This window comes from Sorex fumeus, unplaced genomic scaffold, assembly GCF_029834395.1.
Source record: "Sorex fumeus unplaced genomic scaffold, SorFum_2.1 ptg000007l, whole genome shotgun sequence".
NCBI lineage: Eukaryota > Metazoa > Chordata > Mammalia > Eulipotyphla > Soricidae > Sorex > Sorex fumeus.
In genome coordinates, this window is record NW_026606064.1 from 40,968,435 (window position 1) to 40,982,821 (window position 14,387).

The 14,387-nt window shown below is 38.8% G+C and overlaps 1 protein-coding gene across 1 annotated transcript in view; it reads left to right on the forward strand.

Moving 5' to 3' along the window:
* PLD5 (phospholipase D family member 5) overlaps positions 1-14,387 on the forward strand; it is a 493,931-nt gene that overhangs the window by 202,740 nt on the left and 276,804 nt on the right. The gene's annotated exons all lie outside the window — the stretch shown is intronic.

The window sequence follows — 14,387 nt, forward strand, 5'->3', positions numbered from 1 at the left end:
AGATTTACCTTCGTATGTATTATATCTCTTCAGTAACATTAAATATTTCTTTGGTTTCATAAAAAATATTTTCTCTGAATTATTTCCATGAATCTTCTCATCCAACTCTTCTCTGAGCTTGTTTTCTAAGTTGTTGGAAAAGGTAGAAATTATCAAGATGGAATAGATAGAGACAGAAGGTTTAATTTTACATAGATGGTCCTGCAAAACAAAAACGAGGTCATAGAATTATGACAATTATTATGAATGAGAGTTTTTAATGCATTTTAATTTTCATCAGTATAAGCACCCCTTATCTTCATCTTAATATCAGCAATGACTTGGTAATGTGTGTATGTAATTTTATCATAGATAATTTGCCTTAAGGATTTACAGTATTGCACCAAAAAAGTCTGGAAAAGACAATATTATGCCAAGATACATTATTTTCTAGTTAAAAATAACAATATTCTATACAGATAAAAGATTACATTAGAGGTATATCAGTATACATTTTAAATATATTCCTCTATGCTGTGAAACTGTTCTTAAATATCAACATCTCATATTGAATTTTGTAGAAGAAAAATTATATTGGAATTTTAAGGCAGGCAATAGAACTGTATTCTGTTCTCATCATCATCTTTCTGAATCTTGTACTAATATCTTCTGCTAACTCTTTTACAGAAAAATATAAACATTCCATGGACAAAGGTCTAAAGAGACATAATTTTAGTTGAATGAATATGTATATTTACCTAGTAAACAATCTTATAAATATCAAACAGTAACATTTTAAAACATACTACCTTGAATGTTTTAATATATATTATTACCTGTTGGTATTTTCAACAGCAACATGAAAACAAGGGAACTATGTTTTTCTCATACATTTCTATCTGGTTATTTCTTTCATTTCAGTCAATACCTAAATACTGATGACTCAGCACTTCTTGCCTCTCCATCCAGCACATGCTCTTGTAATTCCCAGAAATTCTTCTCTTTCTTTTCCCCAGGTGTCTAGAATCACTAGCCTGGTGACTTTGAGTCGTATTACATGCAACCATCTCTCTCAGATCTTGCAGCTCCCTCCAAATAGTTCTCCTATAATTTCTTCCCCTGTTCCTGTGTTTCTGTTCTACCATCTCAGCCACGTAATATGCATGGTTTGCATTCTCTAGAGATGTCTATTTTTCCCCTTAATCTTATCATAAAGCACTTATATCTTTTCCAGAACATATTACAAAGTTAGGTCAAACATAACTCTTTCGACCCCAATTTAGTCTCTGTTTCCAGTGAGAACTCATGAGGACAGTCCATTTCCATTTTCCTACCATCTTCTCTTGACAATTCCCATTTAAGTTGATGACATCTCTTTTAATAGCCACTTTTTCCTTACTTAATGATTGATAACATTATTCTCCAACTACCAGGACACTCTCCCACCTCCTTCAGACTCATCCCTTTCCATTGTACTTATAAACTCTAAATTTTACTTCCTGCTACCCTTAAGCTATCTAAGAAGGTGTGTCTCTTGTAAAAGAGAGAGGGAAATTTGGAAATGCACTATTTGTGTGTGTATGTGTGTATGTATATGTGTCCATGCTTTGGCATGAGTCTTCATGCCAATCTCTGTCTATTGATATTATAAGTAGACTGCCCCTTTAAATCATTAAGATTGTAGAAGAAAAAACATAGTTTTATTACTTACAAGATATGTAAATGGTGCAACCCACCAGAAACAAAACAGAGAGAGAGACAGAGACAGAGAGACAGAGTGGCAGAGAGGCAGAGAGACAGAGAGAGCATGCATCTAAAGAGCTAGACAATGTAATCCTTGATTTTATTGAGGTATTGAGGCAGAGGGTATGTTCCCTAGGCTTACTTTTACGTATAGACACTCAAATAAGAAAAGGAGTTAATTAAATGTGCTGGGGAAAAGACAAAAATAGAAAGAGAAAACAAAAATATCAAGTCTCTAAATTGACCAGGATCTGTAAAACTATTCAGTTGGGGATTGCTAGGATCTTACCTAAGCCTAGAACAAATCATATGTTTGAAACAGTCACTTTGAAGGAGTTAGCCTGTTCATAAGGATGCCTTGGCATGAAGTTTGGTGTTGTGACCTCTGAGAATTTATTATACTTGCATTACACTGGTACTAATGTAGACCAATAAGGAAAACCACCATTAAAGCAACAAGGTCTCTAGAGAAGTACTAGCATAACTGTGCTTCCGGGTTTTTTTTCTCTCTGACAAAATTAAAAAATAAATGAGTGTCCTCTTGTGACTACACAGCAAGACCGTTACTTTGAGTATATAAGGTGACCATCCTCCAGCTTGCTGTCTTATGCCAATAAAGCGTATTCTGGAACAGTCACTAAGGTGCTCGAGGGATTGACCCTTGAGGCAGAGGAATAGACCTTTTCTAGATTACAGTTTCTTGCATCCTTTTTCCTGACACTTTCCTCACCAGAGTGTATCTTAAGATGGTACTAGTGAAACCACATGACTCTTGGCTTCTAACAGTTATTTTCTTTATTTAATTTTTTCTGCATGTTCATCTTTTATGGTGTCATTATCCAAAAAAAATATGTTGCTCAATTTGAACTTTTCTGAAATATTATTTTTAATTAAACTATTTTAAATATGTTGCCATCCTCATTTTATTTGAAATTGAACCAATAAGAGAGATTCTACAGTGTCTGCACTTCTTTATGTCTTGACAACCTCTCCCTAATAGCTCATCCAATGTACTTTTTTTCTAAATGTATTACATTATTTTATCTCAGTTCTCCTAAGAATAGACTAACCACCTTTATATGCTTATATAGATTTCCACTTCAAATCATATTGCTCACTGGTTATTTTCTTTTTTAAAGTATCCTATAAAAATATACTGTTTATATTTTTATCTGATGCTTGCCTATTTGTACTCTTCTTTTACTGCTATAAACTACATTCATAGTAGACTAATAAAGTTCTTGTTTACTAAGAACTTTATATATATTCTTAGCCTATATCCACAAACCCCAGCAAATAATAATATACTGATGAAAATTTAACTTTGGTAGCCTTTGTGGTAGCCTTTGCTTCTGTGACTTCTTTTTTTGATTATTTTTGGACTATACCCAGTGGTGCTCAGGACTTAACTCCTGTCTCTACACATTGCTCTTAGCAGGGCTTGGAGGATTATATGAAATGCCAGAGATCAAATCTGGGCCAACTGCATGCAAGGCAAGAGCCTTATTCTCCGAGCTATCAGCTTTGTCTCCTGCTTCTGTAACTTCTACACTTGCCCCTTTTGTTCCTAAGTAAGTCTTAAGTCTGGGTAACTGCTGACTTGGTTTGACTACTGTCCACTTGGAAAACTGTATTTTCATTATAGTTGATGTCTACTTGGTCTGAAGCATGAAATAAATGAGATTACATAAATCTTCATATATAATTCTCACTATTCTTGAACCCATGTGTGTAAACTCAAAAAAGACAGCAGCAGCAGTTGCTCTGTCTCTCCCGCCACCAGCGTTCGGTAGTCTCACACCAGTTCCCCCACCCTGGGGAAGTCGATGGCGATGGACAGGCAAAGGAAGGAATGAGGGCCAGGCTGGTTGATGTCAGCTGCAGTTTATTCCAGTCCTCTCTCCATCCACTCCTGTCTCTGTCCTCTGCCTCTTCTCCTGCTTCTTCCTCCCCCAAGATACTTCATTCTCCTTCTCAATCCCCCTTCATCCTCCCTCTCTGGAGTCTGGATTCTGATCCCCCAGCCCACTCTTAGTGTCCAGTTAAATCCCCAAGCATGAGAGGTTTATGTTTACACATAGGTGTGATCACAATCAATAGGGGTAGAATTCTTTCCCTTGGGAAATCCACTCCTAGGACAGATTCTCATTATCAGATCAATCCACCCTAAAGCGGAATCTCCTGGGTGTTTCTCCTCTCCTTGTCCAATAAACATATAAGCATATATAACATAAATCATTTTGTATGGATACAGTAAGAAATACCTTAAACTTATAGAATTGCCCTCCTAGGGCCATCTTGATCTCAAACTTCAGTGCTCAGGCCAGATAGTCTTTCCTATTCCTAGCATGGTCTTAGTCTCGTTGTTACTTTTGGATCATGACAGCATTTGTCTGTGATCAAATTCTTAACTTATAGTTAAGAATCGTGGCACTTTGGCCTGGCCCATTTTGATGCCACGGTAGCTCATCACTTGCCATGGGTCCATTCAGTCCCTCATCGGGACCCTGCTTTTGGGGTGTTAGGAACCAAGGGCAACTGAGGCTTAAGTCGAGAAAGCAGATGCCCGGGAGTGAATAATATTCAAAGCCAATTAAATCCGAAATTACAAAAGCATAATATTAACTGTCTTTCTGAATCTGTACAAAAAGGACATTGCATTAAAGTAAACTATTCAAAAGACATAAGGAGAGGAGAAAGGCAATATTTTACTCATACATATAAAAATCATAGATTTCTGAGGAATCTAACCTTACAAGTTAACAGTCTGATTAGGGGAAAAGCTGATTAACTGGTTGGGGAGGAGAACATAGGGAAGAATTTACAGATAAACACAATGGAATGGAAGTGCCTCAGGAGCACTGTAATAAACCTGAGTTTCTCATGGTAAGAGGGGAAGGGCAAACCAATGTTAAGCCTAAAATATTTGGAGCTATATTCCAACACCCATCGATTTTCTTTTAGTCTAAAGTGAAGGACTCTGTTTTTTTGCAGAGTAAGACTTACATAGAACTTTAGGTTACGTTAAGTAAAGTAAGTAAGTAAAGGCCCTCCCGTTGATCATCGATTTGCTCCAGCGGGCCCAGTAACGTCTCCAATGGAGACTTTGTTGTTACTGTGTTTGGCATATCGAATACGTCACGGGGAGCTTGCCAGGCTCTGCCGTGCGGGCGAGATACTCTCGGTAGCTTGCCAGGCTCTCCGAGAGGGGCGGAGGAATCAAACACGGGTCAGCCATGTTGGCTGCGTGTAAGGCAAATGCCCTACCGCTGTGCTATCGCTCCAGAGTTTATGTTACTATAGTTGTTTTCTAAGAACCACTCTACACATCCTACAAACACATATATACTTTTTAAAGTGTTCAGTTTTTTATTTTTTAAATGGCACATATTTAAGAAAAATAAAATAAAATGGCACATATTATACTATATTTTCTGAATTTCTTCTGATCCAGTATTATTTCAGTTAAAATGAGAAACTATTGATATAGACACATCTATATTTGTGTTAAACACCTAATTACAGGTAATCTAGGTAATGACCTACATATACAAAGTTTGGTTCATCAATATATAACACTTTTAAATGTTTGTATTGAAAGACTATGTATTAACAGACATTTTCTGCTATTTTATGTTTTATTTGATGTCATGACCTTAGTCAGTCCCTTAATTGACATAGCTTTTTCCACTATATTTTAATCATTATAGTAACCAAATTATTACTTTGCTAGTAAGAACTATATTTTGTTCTATTTTACACAATTCCAGATATCTCTGAGAACAGGCTTGCATTCAATGACACTGGAGCTGTTCTTGTTTTGAGATTTGCTATTATATACTCTCAGGAGATTTGTACTATGAAAATTTTTATTAGAAAACAAAATTTAAGATCTAAGTTTGGCATTTGTTCTTCAAGGATCCTGGTTATAAATACATTGAAACCAGACTGAAAAAAATCTTTCAATTACTTTTATAACTGAAAAATGTTCATCTCTCATTTTTGCTCTTCCTTTCATGCATTTGGCAAATGCATGAAATGGGTCAAATTATTTATGTATTTATCTTGCTCTACATTTAGGGGCTTTGCAGTTTGGGGAAATTTATTTTTAAACTTTACTGTGCCATTTTTTTGAAACCTGTAAAATGAATGTAGTGGTAAAACTTTCTTGAAAAGTTTCTATTAGGTCTAAAAATTAATACAAGGAACTTTAAAATAATAATGTCTGTCATATAATAGTTCTCATAAATATTGGCTTCTGTTATTTTATACTATATTATTCTATACTATAAATCCTTGTCCTCTTAGCTATTTCTTCGACGTTCTTGAAGGCGTTCCAAGCCGCTCTCTTCCTCCTGCGCAGCTCGGGTGCCAGGTCATTTGTCATGTTGACCTCTCGACCTAGGTACACATAGCTGTTGCATTCGGAGATGGTCGTTCCATTGAGAGCGAATGGGGCGTCAGGAACAAGGCTGTTTCTCATAAACATTGTCTTCGTAAGATTCAGCTGTAGTCCTACCTTTCCACACTCACGGTCAAAGTCGGCCAGCATTTGTGCCGCTTGGCTGATGTTTGGTGTTATTAAAACAATGTCATCAGCAAAGCGGAGGTGGTGTAGATGCCGACCATCTATCTTCACTCCCATTCCTTCCCATTCCAGTCGTCGCATGATGTTCTCGAGGGTGGCACTGAAGAGTTTTGGTGAAATGGTATCACCCTGCCGCACCCCTCTCTTGACATCAACGATCACTTCTTTGTAGAATGGTGAGATCCTGGTAGTGAATCCGCAATAGAGCTCACGGAGGATCCTGATGTATTGGGCTTGAATGCCCTGATTGGCTAGGGCTTCAATGACCGCTTCCGTCTCAACAGAATCAAAGGCCTTCTTTAAATCAATGAACGTTAAGCAGAGCGGCATCTTGAACTCCCGAGAAACCTCAATGAGTTTGGTTATCGTGTGGATATGGTCGATGGTGCTGAATCCTTTGCGGAACCCTGCTTGCTCACATGGTTGTCCTTCATCTAGTGTTCTGCCAATCCTATTCAGGATGACTCGAGTGAAAAACTTGTAGATGACAGACAATAGGCAGATCGGGCGATAGTTGCCAATGTCATGGATGTCTCCCTTCTTGAACAGTAGTACGGTCCTGCTGGTTTTCCATTGGGACGGAACCTTGCATTCAGACAGGTAGCGAGTGAAGAGCCGAGCCAGTGTATTGATGAGTACTGACGGCAGGTTCTTCAGGTGTTCAGGTCTGACCTTGTCTGGGCCGGGTGCTGTTTGCTTCTTTACTGACGAAATGGCGTGTCGGATTTCGGAAGGGAGAACGTTGGGAACGACATACCCATCCTGTGGAATTTGGTATGTCGGCAAGTGGACATGGCTATCGAAGAGATTTGAGTAGAAGTCATGGATAATCTTCTCCATTGCCGTTCTGGAGGATGTGATGGATCCATCAGGACGTCGGAGGGCAGTCATCTTGGTCTTATAGTTGGCGAAGGACAGGCGGGCGTTACGAATACTTTTCCCGGCTTCTGCCGCATCTACCAGTACTTCTGCTCTTCTCTCTTTGAGGTCTTCCTTGATCGCATCTCTGCACTGCTTTGCAAGCTCGGACGTTAGCTTGCGGTTGCCTGAGGCATGCGCCAAACCACGCTGGCGAATTAGCTCAAGAGTTTTCGAAGATAGGCGACTTTCGACCTCCGGCTCCGGGCACATCTCTTTGATTCCACTGTTCTTCCTGCATTAACATATGCCTCAGAGACCTGGGCCCTACGCAAACAAGATGAGAACGCCATTCAGGTCTCCCAAAGAAGAATAGAAAGAGCTATGCTTGGAATATCACGTTTCACTCAAATGAGAGAACGAATCCGGAGTTCTGACATCCGTCGACAATCAAGGATCAGGGACGCTGTCTCATTTGCCAAGGTGTCGAAAATCAGATGGGCTGGTCACGTAATGAGATTTAAAGACGACCGTTGGACTAGAGCTGTTACTGATTGGATTCCACGGGATGTCAAGAGACCGCGTGGCCGCCCACCTACCAGATGGTCAGACTTCTTTGTCAAGGTCATGAACGATCGGTTTGAGGCCCTCCATGTTCCCGGAGCGAAGAGATGCCATTGGGCTACACTAGCACGCGACAGGGACAAATGGAGACGTTACTGGCGCCCGCTCGAGCAAATCGACGACTAACGGGAAGTTAAGTGATTAAGTGATTAAGTGATAAATCCTTGTAGGTATTTACAGTATTATTTTAAGATTTGGGCTGGAGTAATAGCACAGCAGGTAGGGCCTTTGCCTTGCACGTGGCTGACCCACGTTTGATTCTTCTGTTCCTCTCTGAGAGCCCGGCAAGCTACTGAGAGTATCCCACCCTCACAACAGAGCCTGGCAAGTTCCCTGTGGTGTACTCGATATGCCAAAAACAGTAACAAGTCTCACAATGGAGACGTTACTGGTTCCCGCTCGAGCAAATCCATGAACAACAGGAGTATAGTGCTACAGAGCTACCTGTATTGCATTTTGTACACCATACTTTATATTGACAAACCTAAATATGTGTTTTGAGTAGAATGTTGCTTGCTTCCAAGTTTAGAGGACTTCATTTGATTTTTGGCTTTATATTTGATGTCTGAGTGGTTTTTTGACTGACTAAAAGAAAAAAACTTTAATATATGTCCCTATCCCTTGAAGAAAACCAAATTTAAAGGCATAGAGCAACTAGTACTACAAATAGATTTCCAGAGTTTAAACACATAACGAAAAAAGTAAAATGAAGGCAAAACCTGACTATAGCATTCTTGTTTAATATCCATTTTTCTCCACCTGAATCCACAGTGATTTTTTTTCCCATTAAAGTGACAGTAACTGAGATTTCACATAGACTGTGGCTCTAGATTGTATCCAGCAAGTTCTAGTTAGATAAAAGCAAAAAAATAAAGTGGGAATATCCATTTATTTTGAAATCTCACGAAAGATGTTTTGAAATCTCATGAAAGATGTATTGGGGTGGTAGCATAGGAGATAAGGATCTTATTTGCATTTAGCCAACTGGATATGATCCCTGGCACCAAATATAGTCCCCTGATTATCATTAGGACTGATTTCTGAATACAGAGCCAGAAGTAAGCCCTGAACATAGCTACTTGCTATCTAAACCATGTCTTCGGAGAAAAGAATTTCAGAAAGAGAAACAATAAGTATTTATGCTTAACTCTATATTAAATTGAAATTAGCTATTATTTACAAAACTAAAATTGTTTATTTAATTATATGAGAGACTATAATTACATGAAAATTATCTATAATTATATATATCAAGATTCACTATATTAAAATAAAATTACTCCATTTCTTAATTTTTTCCTCTTGTCTTTCCCAATTCTAATTTTTTCTAACTCGCCTTCTTGAGAATCTCTTTAGAGATTTTACTTTTATAGAGAAGTAGCTACCTGATATACCTGCTTCATTTTTCTTTCCAGCTAAATCTGTGAATGTTTTCATGAATTCTTCCCTCATTTCATTATCATTCAACAGAAGATATTTCTCTTGTTCTTTCCAAAACTAGCCTGCCTATGCTCTTCCCCTGGAAATGAATTTAGGTAATCCAAAGGAAAGAAGCAAAAGCCATTTATTCAGAGTTCTGTATTGAGATCATTCATTAGCAATTGAATATGGTAGAGATTCAAAATCAAAAGAGCAGGAAAGCTTTAAGTATTGTCTAATTGAAGGCTGTTGACATGGAGAAGTGAAGGTTAAAATTTTTATGTAATTAGCTATAGAAGCAAAGATGAACCTTTGTGGTTGGTTCAAGTTGGAAAGAGTCATAATAGAGAAGTGAGTGACTAGGGAGATAGATCAGGGGTCAGAAGTTCATGTTTTGCATGCATATGTATCAAAACATGATTACTGGCATATCATGGCCTCTCAGACACCAACTGGTGTAGCTCTGGAGGCCCCTAAGCATAGTTATATGTGACCTTGGTAACTACCATCATATCTAGGCTAGGTTAGTATACAATATTGTAAGTTTTCAATTAAAAAAGGTGTGGTGGGCCCGTGTAGAGGACTCTATCATTCAGTGGCTAAGAGCTGCTTCCCCAGGCCAGAAGAAGGGCGAGGACCAAGGGAACAGAGAAACAGGAACCAGACTCCAGGCTGGTCAATAGTCGGTTTATTTCTCTCTCTTACCCTTTGTTGTCTGATCTCTCTCCTTACAGTGTAGTAGTAGTTGTCATTTTGGTCATAGTCCCAGTCATCAGAATTCTGTTATCCTAGTTCTCCTCATAGACCTCAAAGTCCTCTCTTTCATTAAATCCATTTCCTTGTCTCGGTGTAATCTCATAGTCCTCTACTTCCAGTCATCGTCGTCTCTGGTTCTCCTTCTAGTCCTAAAGTCCCCAAAGTCTCAGTTATCATCTTAAACATCTTGTCATCAACCTTTTTAATCCCCAATGTCTAGTCCTCAGCATCTATTCTTCAGCATCTAGTCCCCCAACATCTTCAAAATCTTCAATACCTCCTTCCCTCTTACCCCTTACAGCATAGTTATATTGAAATCATGAAGGGTGGGGATAAAAAGATGGGGTTGAATATTATCATAACAACAAAGAAATGTAAAGCCTCTTCTTCAGGAGATTAACGCAAGGACAAAATCTCATCTGAGGATTCAGCATTCCAGATTTCTATGAGATCTACTCAAGGGAGGGATTCCATCTGGTATATTGCTTTTTCCTTTCCTCAAATAGTAATTCATTTAAACAATCATGGTAAATTTACTTCTTATAATTTTTCTAGCAATGTCATTTTGTATGAACAGTTAGAGATATATTCAGCTTAAAGTTTGGTTCTTCCTGGGGATATCTCCCTATATATTTCAGACCACAAGTCCTCAGGCCAGGTTAGTCTTTCCTAATTCCAGCACGTCCTTATTCAGTTATTTGTTTTTGGGTCATGACAGAGTTTGTCTATGACCATGCTCTTAATTATAGTTAAGAATTATGGCACTTGGCCTGGCCCATTTCGATGTCAGGGTAGCTCACAACTTGCCCTGGATCCAACCAGTCCCTTGCCGGGCCCCTGCTCTTGGAGTGCTTGGAACTAAAGGTAACTGAGGTTTAAGTCAAGTAAATATGGATGCCCAGGAGTAAATATTATTTTGGAGTCAATTAACTCCCATGTTACATAGCATAGCATCAGCTGTTTTCCTGTGTCTATATAAAAAGGACATTGCTAAATAAATCATGCAAATGACATAAAGGAAAGAGAAAAGCAAATAGGATTATTAGTACCTGAAGGAATTGGGTATGCCTCAGTTGCACTGTTGTGGGAGTGTCATAATAAACCTTAAGCTTCTAGCAGGAGTAGCAAGGACAACTCAATATTATCCAATACAATATCACTTGTTTGAAGCACTGACCATCTGGTCTAGTTGTCTGATTATTACATGGAGTACCCCTGCCCCTCCACATTTTTTGGGAGTAAACTAAATTAGGAAAACTGGCAGTTATTAATCAAATTCTGGTCATTTAAATTACAGAATTTGTTCTCTGATTTCATGTATTATCACCAGAAATTAAAATCAGACTTCTTAAAAAGTCTAACTCATAGAACAGCTGAGTAACCTGTTCTGGTAGAACCTCGGCTGTTTTTTTGGGAAAAACAGAGACTGGATTTTCTGTCAGGTAGCCATTAAGTTGTAAGTCAGAATTTCTTTTTAATACATAATATGGCCATATCCATTAGTATGTTCAAACCTTCATGCCCTGTCCACTGTTCCACTGCCCACTTCTTGGCAATATTTAATAGCTAATATTAAATATTAGCTATGCAAATATTCTTTCTTTTCCCATTCTGTTCTTTGATAATTTCTAACCAACTCCTATGATTTCACCTATAACAATTTTGATGCCAAAGTTCTAGTTCACACCATGATTCTTCTTATCTTTGTTTTATCTCTAGTTCTATGAATGTAGTGTTAATGTAGAACACTTCAAGTCCTGCTTGATATCAACTAGGTACTAATATTTGTTAATTTCTTCATTTCTGCTAATTACAAGGGTGTGTGTATTTTCCCAGAGATCAAGGATGATATATCAAACTGACATTGATTCTTCATTCTTTTGCCTCTTTCCACAAATACAAGGCTATTTCTTACCTATAATAATAGCTTTGGACTCCAAGTGGTAGTATTGTCACTGTCACTGTCACTGTTCTCCCATTGTTCATTGATTTGCTCCAGTGGGCCCAGTAATGTCTCCATAGTGACAATTGTTACTGTGATTGGCATATCGAATACGTCACGGGTAGCTTGCCAGGCTTTGCTGTGAGGGCGAGATACTCTCAGTAGCTTGCTGGGCTTTCCAAGAGGGGCGGAGGAATCAAACTCGGGTCAGCTATGTTGGCCACTTGCAAGGCAAATGCCCTACCTGCTGTGCTATTGCTTCAGCCAAGTGGTTTTAACAACATTTATATCTTTTCATTGTCTCCTAAACTAGATAAGAAACTTGCCAAGGCAAAAGATACCACTGTTTTTCTCTCCGTTATTCATAGTTTCTCACATACTAGGACTAAGCATTTACTTCTTTTTAATAGGAAATAATTTACATGTAAAGAGAAATTTTAGTTTCAGGAATTGAGATTGCATACTTTATCTAGATAAATATGTTGTATGTCCTTGGTAGAATTGTTGGAAGATTAAGTTAGTACTGTAAGAGGTAAGATTAAAGTTCATAGATAACAGACTATGAACTATTACAAGGATTAGATAGAAAAAATGCTGAGAAGGAATTACTAAAATCAAAGAAAAGACAAGTTTTTAAATACTTAAAGACATATTCATTTTTCTAAAAGCTACTCTCATATTAAATAGCACGTATTAACATTTTAATTTTTATCACCAAGTCAAATAAATTTATATTTTCCTGATTTATGAAATATTTAATTAGCCCAATACCCAGAAGTTTTATTTGTCCATAACTAAAATTCCAAATATTACTTTAAAAATAATGTCTTATTTTTAGCATTCAGTGTTTAGGGAGGAAATTTGAGAGCATAATGCTTTCCTGATGGTCTATAATTATCACTTTTGGAAGCAGCAGAAGGTGATTATTTTAAAGTTTAATTTTAATGAAACTTAATATATGATTAATGATGTTGACATTTCTCGTTACCAGGCTTTTTCTCCAAAAGTTTATTTGAATATGATATTTATTTTTCAGTAAGTTTATTGCACCTTTTTATACCTGATCATCAAGGAAAAAATTGGATACAGAAAACAGTTTTTTTCCACCTACAGTCTGTTTTATCTATCTTTTCAAAAATAATAATAATAATAATAAAGAGTACTTTCCCTTAACCTAAAGGAAGAGGTTCATCGACCAAGAAAATGGGGATAAAAGTAAAATTAAATATAGGAAGTTTGAGGGTATGGTGCTGCCAATAGGTCAACCTATACCTGTGGGGCAAGTACATAAGCAGCCTGATGATGCCTTCAGGCTTTCTGACACCCCAAAAATGCCGCTGTGGCTTTGGCCAAACCCCAACAACTTGGAACCAAGTTTACCAAGAAATTAAATGGCCAAAAGTTAGGTATGTGGGAGCCATGCCCAAAAATCACCTCCGGCTTAGCTATACAAGTTCATTTATTGGCCTTATTTCAGAGATCCATAGATAAATCTCAAAAGAGACAAAAGCCACAGTTAATCCAGGACTGTGCATGGCTGAACAGAGGTAAATCAGAGAGGGGCATGTTGGCCTGTGCCTGCTCAAGCAGAGCCCCAGCAGCCGCTTGTTTCCACAATCCAAAATTGCTGCCATACCCCCGGCCTTCCTTCACTGTCGCAGGACGGACCTCACCAAGATATAATCTGCTGAAAATTCGGGTGTGTGGGTTTGTGACTGAAGTCTCAAGGCTTTCTCAGAATTGGGATGGGCTACCTCCCCCAATTCCCAATACTCATGGAAGCACTGGCACACACCCCACAAACCAACTCCAGTGCCACCCAAAGAGGAATTGAAAGAGCCATGCTTAGAGTATCACGCTTCACTCAAGCGTGTGAAAGAATTCAGAGTTTCAACCTCTGTCGATGATCAAGAATCAGGGACGCTGTCTCATTTGTCAAGGCATTGAAAATCAGATGGGTTGGACAAATAATGCGATTTGGAGATGACTGCTGGACTAGAGCCATTTCCAACTGGATTCCACAGGAGGTCAAAAGATCATGTGGCTACCCACCTAGGAGATGGTCAGACTTCTCTGTCAAGACCATGAAGGAGCTCCACTTCTGCAGCCAGCGCCACCCCAACTTTTTCACTGCCCCTGCCCTCAAGTCTACACCTGTGTGGTGCCCTCTCCTCACCCAAACTTGGGACCCTAAAAGCCAGCCGCCGCTGAGACCCCTGCCTGGGGCACCTGCCTCCATTTCTGCAGTGAGTGCCAGCCCAACTAGCCGCCACCCCTGCCCAACAGGTCTGTACCTGCTTGGTGCCCACTCCCCACACAAACTCGGGACCTAAAAGCCAGCCTCCTTCGGGACCCCCGCCTGGGGCACCTGCCTCCACTTCCACAGCGAGCGCCAGCCCAACTAGTCACTGCCCCTGCTCAACAGGTCTGTGTACTAGCATCTGGACTGGCTGGGGGCTTGGCCACCTCTTCAAAAGT